Source organism: Manacus vitellinus, unplaced genomic scaffold, assembly GCF_001715985.3.
Source record: "Manacus vitellinus isolate BGI_N305 unplaced genomic scaffold, ASM171598v3 scaffold_15_pilon, whole genome shotgun sequence".
Lineage (NCBI taxonomy): Eukaryota > Metazoa > Chordata > Aves > Passeriformes > Pipridae > Manacus > Manacus vitellinus.
In genome coordinates this window covers 11,839,912-11,847,693 of record NW_021939122.1, presented here as the reverse complement: position 1 = coordinate 11,847,693, position 7,782 = coordinate 11,839,912, and the positions used below count along the sequence as shown (strand labels likewise).

Sequence of the window (7,782 nt, the reverse complement as noted above, 5' to 3'; positions counted from 1 at the left end):
AATGCTTATCATGGCAGCTTGACCAACTGACAGCATCCCAGGGCACAATGATCAGTCACATTTAGGAGCATAGTGCCAGACTCCTGAGGCCCCTGAGCAGGAATCAGGGAATGGACAAAGTCAGGAGAGGGAGAGACCTGGGTTAGGCTGACCTAACCCCTGGGTTGGGCTGGCGGTTCAGCTTTGGGGTGCTGGTGGAAGTTCAGATGGAGGGTGCAGGGAGAAGCTGCCCAACTCCAGCTTTATAGGACCTACTGCAAAAATTGTCTGGGGACCAGGTATGCTCAAAGAGTGCCACAGTGAACACCTGCCAGGCACCAGCCCACACCATCTACAGTCACAAGAGCTAAATTAACACTCAAGCACTCAGGCACTTGCACTCACAATGCCTCCAGTGAGCTGCGTGCCGCGCTCCTCATAAACAAGTCATCTGGAAAATAAGTAAGCCTGTAAAAATCCAGTCCATCACAAGTTACCAAACCTGTTTCAGAGTAAAACAACCTACAGCAGCTCATGCCTGAAGCCTGGCAGTGGAGCTGATCCCAGCCTCCCCACCAGTGGGGCTCCCTAGGTCTCAGCAAAACGTCCTGGGCACAGACAGCAGCATGGGGATGCAATGGGACTCACTGGTGGCCAACGCTGGCAAAGAACCTGAGTTTCTGGTACTGACTTGGGATTCATCTCTTCCTGTGCTCCCACCAAGTGCTCACCTCTCCTCTTTCTCATAATTTAGAAAGCACGTGAGCTGGCCTTATGTGGGGTGCTGCCAAGAAAGTAAGCCCAAATCCACAGAGTTGCAGATGGACTCAGCAGCCCAGTCCCTGCCCCCCTGGATTTGCTGAATGGGTAGTGGGGAGGAAGTGTCTGTAAGGGTGCAGCTAGCAGGGTCCAACATGGCCACTGCTGGGTGCTGCTCCTACACACCTGCAGGAGGATGCCGAATGTTTTCCTGCAGGTTTCAGCACCACAGCACATTTTCTCCCTCTTAACGTTCAAACCACAAGAGATCCTCAGAATGTGTGAAGGGATTTCTCCCAATTTCCAAAAAACGTACTGCAAACTAAGTCATGGGGAAATCTATCTCCTTCCCCTGAAACAAAACAGAAGCAGCAGAAGAACCCCTCTACCCAAGTCCCTTTCCACTGGTGGCACCTCCAGCGAAGGACAGGCAGCTGGGACAATCCTAAACAAGCTCTGATGTACCTGGCCTCAATCAACCCTGCACCACACAAAGAGAGGCAAACATGGTAATACTCTGCAAGTGAGTCCCTTTCTCTGCCTGCTGACCCATGCTCCAATCCTGACAATGTATTTTTCCCCTTTCTGGATGGGAGTGAAACAAAAAAAACAACAGATCAACCTCAAGCTGGAGCAACTTTCTTTTTCAACCCTAAAAGCAGGTTCCCCCATGCAGGCAGGAGGCACGTGGCTGGTGCAGCAAAGGCAAAGATGGAAGAAAAAATGTTTCGTTTTCAGACCTTGACACAGACAAAATGACAAGAAGTAAAAAAAAAAAAAAAGAAAAAAAAAGAGCACGTTGTTGGCTTTCCCCCCCTCTTCTGTTTAAGCACTACAAAAACAGGAAACAAAGGAGAAAACATCTCACGGGGGGAAGGGGAGGTAAGCACTTTATACGCCCACGAAAGAAAGATTAACCACATATTTTATTTACTGTTTGTATTATGGTTGCACCGTGGAGTTCAACTAATTCTGAGCCAGGGCTCTGTGGGTTTGTGCAGTGCCTAACGCTGAGCAGGGTCCTTCCCCCAAACCCACCAAGCGCGCGCCTCTGCTTCAGGCAAACCCTGCACAGACACCCTCTTTCCTCCCGCAGACACCTCCTGCCTCCAGCCTCTTTCCCCCAGCATGAGCACTCTTGCCCTAACTGCCAGCTCACAGCTGACAAAGCGCTGGTATTGTCCCCAAGGAGTTCTGAGCCCCTTTTCCCCTTCAAATCAGCCTGTAACTGGGGGTAAGGTGCCCTTTGAGACATCTGGCAGCACAGCGAGAGGAATAAATGCTAAAAAGGGGAGTTTATAGGGAGAATGTTTGCAAGCTCCGGTCCCTCCTCCGGGCTATGGGGGCCACCACCACCACACCAGGTCGATGTTGCAACCCCCATGCTGGCAAGTCCCCTGCACCAAGGACAGGGCTCTGAGCCTCCCAACTTTGACTCATTTCTCAATTAACGGCTTTCCGAAGGCAAGCCACACATGGAACAAACCTCTCACAATGGGGCCTCCCCCGGACCTCCCAAGCCCAGTGTTACTCATCTGACCCCCAGCCCCAGCCCTTCTTTCCCGGGATGCTCCAAGTGTGGCTCACCGCCGCTGCAGGGTGAGCAAGCAGCCAGGAATCCCGGGCCTGGCTCCCGCAGGCGGGAAACTGTCACCAGCTGAGCTCACGCACCCTAATTCGGGAGCCGACGAGGCCACCTTCCTTGCTGGCTGGCGAGGGGTGGCTTTCACCCAGAGACCTGGCCAAGGCCATGCAGCAAGGGCTGGCAACCTGCTGGGTGATTTTCCCAGGGGATCAACCCTACTCTAGCTGCTTCATGGAAGAACTGCTTCAACTACAGGGGGGATCCTTTGGACGCATGGTCCCCCAGCTTCGTGCTGTCCTTCATCGCCCCAGACTCCGAGCACCCAACCGAGCCACGCGCCCAGCGGGAAGAGACAAGTTTATCATCACAGAGAAAGGAAATTAAGATAACGTGGCGATGGAGGTACCGAGGGATTTGGCCAAGGTCACAAAATAATTCTGCGGCTCTACAATACAGCTGCCCGACACTTTTGGTGTCTGGCCACATGTCCTAAAATTTCAAGCCAGGGCCAAAATCCAGTCTAGTTGGTGGCAGCTTTCTGCCAGGTCATTAGCAGTGTGCATCCGCAAGAAGCGGCGAATATCCAGCCATAACAACGGCAGCAGCAACAAAAAAAAAAGCCACGCTGCAAGATCGGGAACAGATGAGATCGAAGTGTCCTGGAAAAGGACCTGGAAAAATAGTTTTGGTCCCTGGCTAAAGCTCCTGGGAGATGCACATGCGAGCCCCATCCCAGCACCGCGCAGCCCTCCCGAGGTGGCTCCCCACCCTGGCAGAGGGAAACCAAAATGACTCCCTATAAATAGAAGCAGAAAAGCGCTTCTCCAAAAGCCTGACTGGGTCTTTCCCCTTCCAGCGTGTGTGGTGGAGCTGCTGGCACCTCTGTGGAGGTCTCTGGTTTTCCCCCAAAAAACCTGGAGAGGAAAATAACCTTCCTGTGAGCTCAGGCTGGCTCCTCTGCACAGAGCTGCCCCCCCCCCCCGCCCCACTTCCAGGCCTGGCCATCCAATTGGAAAGTAATTATACTGCAATTTTTATTTATGACTTCTTCTTTTTTTTTTTTTATTGCTAAATGGTGACTCATTTTGGCAACATTAAAATACACAGGAAATCATCCCCATTTTACAGTAATCACCATTCAATTCATTGTTAAATATTTATTCGGCAGACAAGCGCCGGGCCTCTTTCGAAGGGTCGGAGAGGGAGAGGAGGGGCAACCCTGGACAGGGGGAAGGTGGTAGTGGGGTCATGGCAGGGCTGCCTGCAGGGCTGGTAAATGCCCGCCAGGAACTGGAGGGTGGGGAGCCAGGGGTGAAAGCTCCTGCCAGATGGCCTTGCCAGAAGCAAAACACAGACTCGCTTTCCCTCAAATCCAGCACTACGGCCCATGCTGCTCAAGGGAGGAGGTGCAGCCCTGTGCCCCCTAATAAAAACCCCATTATTTGTCCAAACCCCAAGCCTGAATCTCTATCAGTGAGACGTCATGGGTCTCTGACACGAAGCTCTTCCATTGCCGGGGGGAAGGGGATGGCAGCCACCGGCCCCAGTGGGAGGCGGTGGGAAGAGCAGGCAGTTTGACATTCACAGGCCTTACAATGGACGGGGTCCGTTCCTGCGGCCGCTTTGTCCTCCCAGGAAGCCCAATTTCGAGGCGACTTGACCTCAGATGCAGGCAGCTCCTCTGCCTTCCTCCGAACGGCTGCACAGCCCAGCAGGATCCTGGGAGATGACCCCTCCAGACCCCCCTGGCCCAGGACCTCAACCCTTCACTGCATAGCCCAGACCCAAGCGGCTGTAGGTCCTACAGCTCAACAGCCACAAAGGCCTCCTGCCGCAGATCCCCTTCCCTGGGGAGCCCTCCTGGCACTCACGGGCTCTGTCACTGCTTGGCTGGGGAGGCCACCTAACATGTCTGCCATGGGGGGACCGGGTGGAGGAGGAGCAATGCCAGGGTGGGTTTTGTGTAGGTCCTACACAAGCACAGGGGAGCAGACTCGGCAGGGGAGAGGGTGGCCGGATGCCCCTGGGCTGGGCAAACCCGGGTGTCCAGAACAGTCCGACTCACCCGGATCTCATTGCGGCGGATCTCCACGTCGCACACCGAGTGTCCCTGGTGGGCCCCGCTGTAGTAGCAGCAGAACTGGCAGACGGCCACCTGCTCGGCCTCGCAGTGGTACAGCCGGTAGGCGTTGTGCTGGGGGCAGCTCCAGGCCCGCACGTCCTCCGCCTCCACCAGGAGATGCCCCCGGGCCGTGGAGGGCTGCTGCAGGTGGGTCTGGACATGGGACTGGCAGCACGGAGCCTCGCACCTCAAACAGATCTTCTGTGCGGGCAGCGGTGGGCCCCGGCGGCAGAAGACGCAGTGCAGGACTGAGGGGGGCTTCTCCAGGTTGAGGGAGTTGAACTTCTCCACAATGTTGGTGAGCTTCAGGTTCTTCTCCAGGTTGGGCTTTTGGTTGTAGGCCTGGTTGCACTCCGGGCACCGCACCAAGCCCGACTCCTTGGCCCACGCCTCCCCGATGCAGCCTCGGCAGAAGTTGTGCTTGCAGGGCAGCTGGACTGGCTCCACAAAGACGTGCAGACAAATGGGGCAGATGAGCTCCTCTTCGAAGCAGTTCTTCCAATTCTCGGCCATCTCTGCCGGCAGCTCTGGTGACACTTCCCCCGAGCCACTTCGGTCGCTCAGTGCGGTCTAGGGGCGGACGCCGGGGTCTGTCCTCCCTGCAAGGGGAAGGCTGAGGGTGAACGGACAGGCTCCCCCCTCCCCGCAGCACGCGCCATAAATAATAAACCGCAGCAGATTTTAAAATCAGGGATAAAATAAACCACAGAGCAGCACTCTAGGAATATCCGGCAAAAAAATGCGACGTCCCCGTCGCTTTGTTAAAAAAACAACACAAACGGTTAAAAAACCCCAACACGATCTTGTTGGACCTACAGCCCAAAGTCCTAACCACCCCTAAAAGCCATTTGCTCCTTTTTACCCCAGAAGGTGAATCGAAACTTACCAAAGGTTGAAAAAAATCCATACAAAATCCAGCAGCAGAGTCCAAGTTCCATATAAAGCTCCTAAATTTAGCGCTCCAGATCAGATTTTTCTTTTCTTAGGTTTGCAACTGACATTCAATATTTTAAGGGGACTTTTGTCCCCCACCAAACCTGGCCAACAGCTGAGGGCACCGACTCGCTCGGGCTTTTTTTTCTCCCCTGGATTTCTCCTCCCTCTTCCCCTGATGGGAGTTGGGAATCAGAGTCTTTTAAAGGAAACAGATCAAAGGGTTAAGATCCAAAATGGGAAAAGGAGGAAGATTAAAAAAATAATAATAATAATAGCGACGATGACGATGGCGGAAAAACGAATTCTCTCCGCGGCCCCCGAGATTTGCTTCTAAATCGGAGGAGCAGCAGGAAAAAAAAGGAAGAGGGGAAAAAAAAAGATAAGGCAGAAAAAAAAAAAAAAGGAGAAGAAAAAAAGCCCTCTCGCCTGCTTCGAGATTGCGAGGTCTTGAATGGGAGAGCTCGGTCATTCAGAGCAAACCCCAGCCAAGCACAGCCCGCCCAGCTCCTCCGACGCTCCCGGAGAGGGATGGGAGAGGGGACGGGCTTTGCAACGGGGGGATCTGAGCCCCGCGGACCCCAAATCAACCTGCTCCCACTTCCCACCGGGGCTGGGGAAAAAAAAGGGCGCCCGGGAGGGTCCGACCTAGCCCGCTCTCATGGCCAGCCGGGGGGTCGCAAGCCCCCGACGGCAACAATGCGCTGGGACGCGGGGACGATGCCGACACCGCCGCGGAGCGGTGCCTCCCCGGCGCGGCCCCGCCGGGAAGGAGAAGAGGCGGCGGCGGCAGCGGGAGAGAGCGGCCCGGAGCAGAGCAGGTTCCCGGGCAGAGCGAGTCGCTCTCAGCCATTCTGAGCTGCTCCGGCTGGAAGAGTCGGAGACCGGGGCGCGTTAAAAAATAAACAATAAAACGAAGTATTAAAAAAAAAAAAAAAAGGTTTTCGTTTAAAAAAAATATAAATAAAGCACCGGACAACCCCCGCTCCGGACCGCCTCCCCCGCCCGCCAGCCCGCCCGCCCGGCGAGGCTCTGGCGAGGGCTGCGGGGCCAGGCGAGTCCGGCCGAGCCGTCCCGATCCCCGTCCCGGCGGGGCCGATCAGCACAGCCCCCCGCGCCGCCCCCGGCGCGCCTCCAGCCATTCTGGGTCGCCCTGGGCACCGGAGCCCCACGCCCCGGCTTCCTCCCGCGCCCCCGGGGATGGCGGCCGCGGCCGGGGGGGGAACGCACACGAGCGAGGCGGGCGGGGGCCGGATCCCGCGCAGCGGGGAAGGGGAAGCGGGGGCGGGCGGCCTTGGAGGTCTGGCCTAGGGCTCAGCCCCGGCGCTGGGGGCCGGGGCGGCGGCGGGGCGCGGGCGGGGCGGCCATGGGGGCGGCGGCCGCGAGGGATCGATAAACCGGGGAAGGGGGGCACGGACGGGCGCGCCACGCCCGCGCGCAGAGGGCGCCGCCCCGCTCGGGAGGCGCCGGGTGGGCGGGCGGAGCGGAGGCGCCGGCCGTAGGTCCCGGCGACGCTGCCGCGCCGCCGCCTCGAGCTGCCGCTGCCGCTGCGCCTGCGGCGGAACAGCCCGCCGCGGCCGCGGGACCGCCCCGCGCGTCACCGGGCACCGCCCACCGGCCCTCCCTCTCGGGCCGCGCCGCCGTAAAGGGGACACGGCCGGCGGTGGGCCGCGGCCGCGGTGCTGGGTGCTGCGCGCCCCTCCGCCGCTGCCTCACGGGAGCCTGGGTTTGGGATGTCCCTTCTGGCCACGGCATCCCTGCGCGACCAGGGTTGCTCGGGGTGCCAGCCCTGGAACCAGCGCACATCTGGGTCACAGCTGGCGCTGGATACCATTCCTCATCGCAACCTACAACTTCCTCGCGAGTGGGGGGGAAGTGGAGGGCCAGGCACCGATCTCTTCTCTCTGGCGACCGGTGACAGGACCCGAGGGAATGGCCTGAAGCTGTGTCAGGGGAGGTTTTGGTTACATATCGGGAAAAGGTTTTTCACTCAGAGGGTGGTTGAGCACTGTGTAGTGGTCACAGCACCAAGTCCGACAGGGTTCAAGAAGTATTTGGACAATGCTCTCAGACACATGGTGAGACTCTTGGGGATGGTTCTGTGCAGGGCCAGGAGTTGGACTTGATGATCCCTATGGCTCCCTTCCAACTCAGAATATTTTGTGGTTCTGTGATAAATGCCCTCAAGAGCTTCCTGTGCCCTCTTGGCTGGCCCCTGTATGGGCTGTTACTTTGCACGGAGCCATTTCAGGTGTGTTTCCTCCCTGTGCAGAGCAACAGCCATTTGTCCCCCCGGGGTCTTTGCCAAACCGGCAGCCCCAGCACCTCCCACCAGAGCTCAGGGCACAGAGGTGTCTCTGTCAACAGCTCTCCCACCAAATGTTTCCGCAGCTGTTTTGCAGGA

General features: G+C 57.5%; 1 pseudogene; it reads right to left on the bottom strand.

Moving 5' to 3' along the window:
* Nucleotides 1–3,432: 3,432 nt before the first annotated feature.
* LOC108639035 lies at nt 3,433–6,124 on the bottom strand (annotated as a pseudogene).
* Between the last annotated feature and the right edge of the window lie 1,658 nt (nt 6,125–7,782).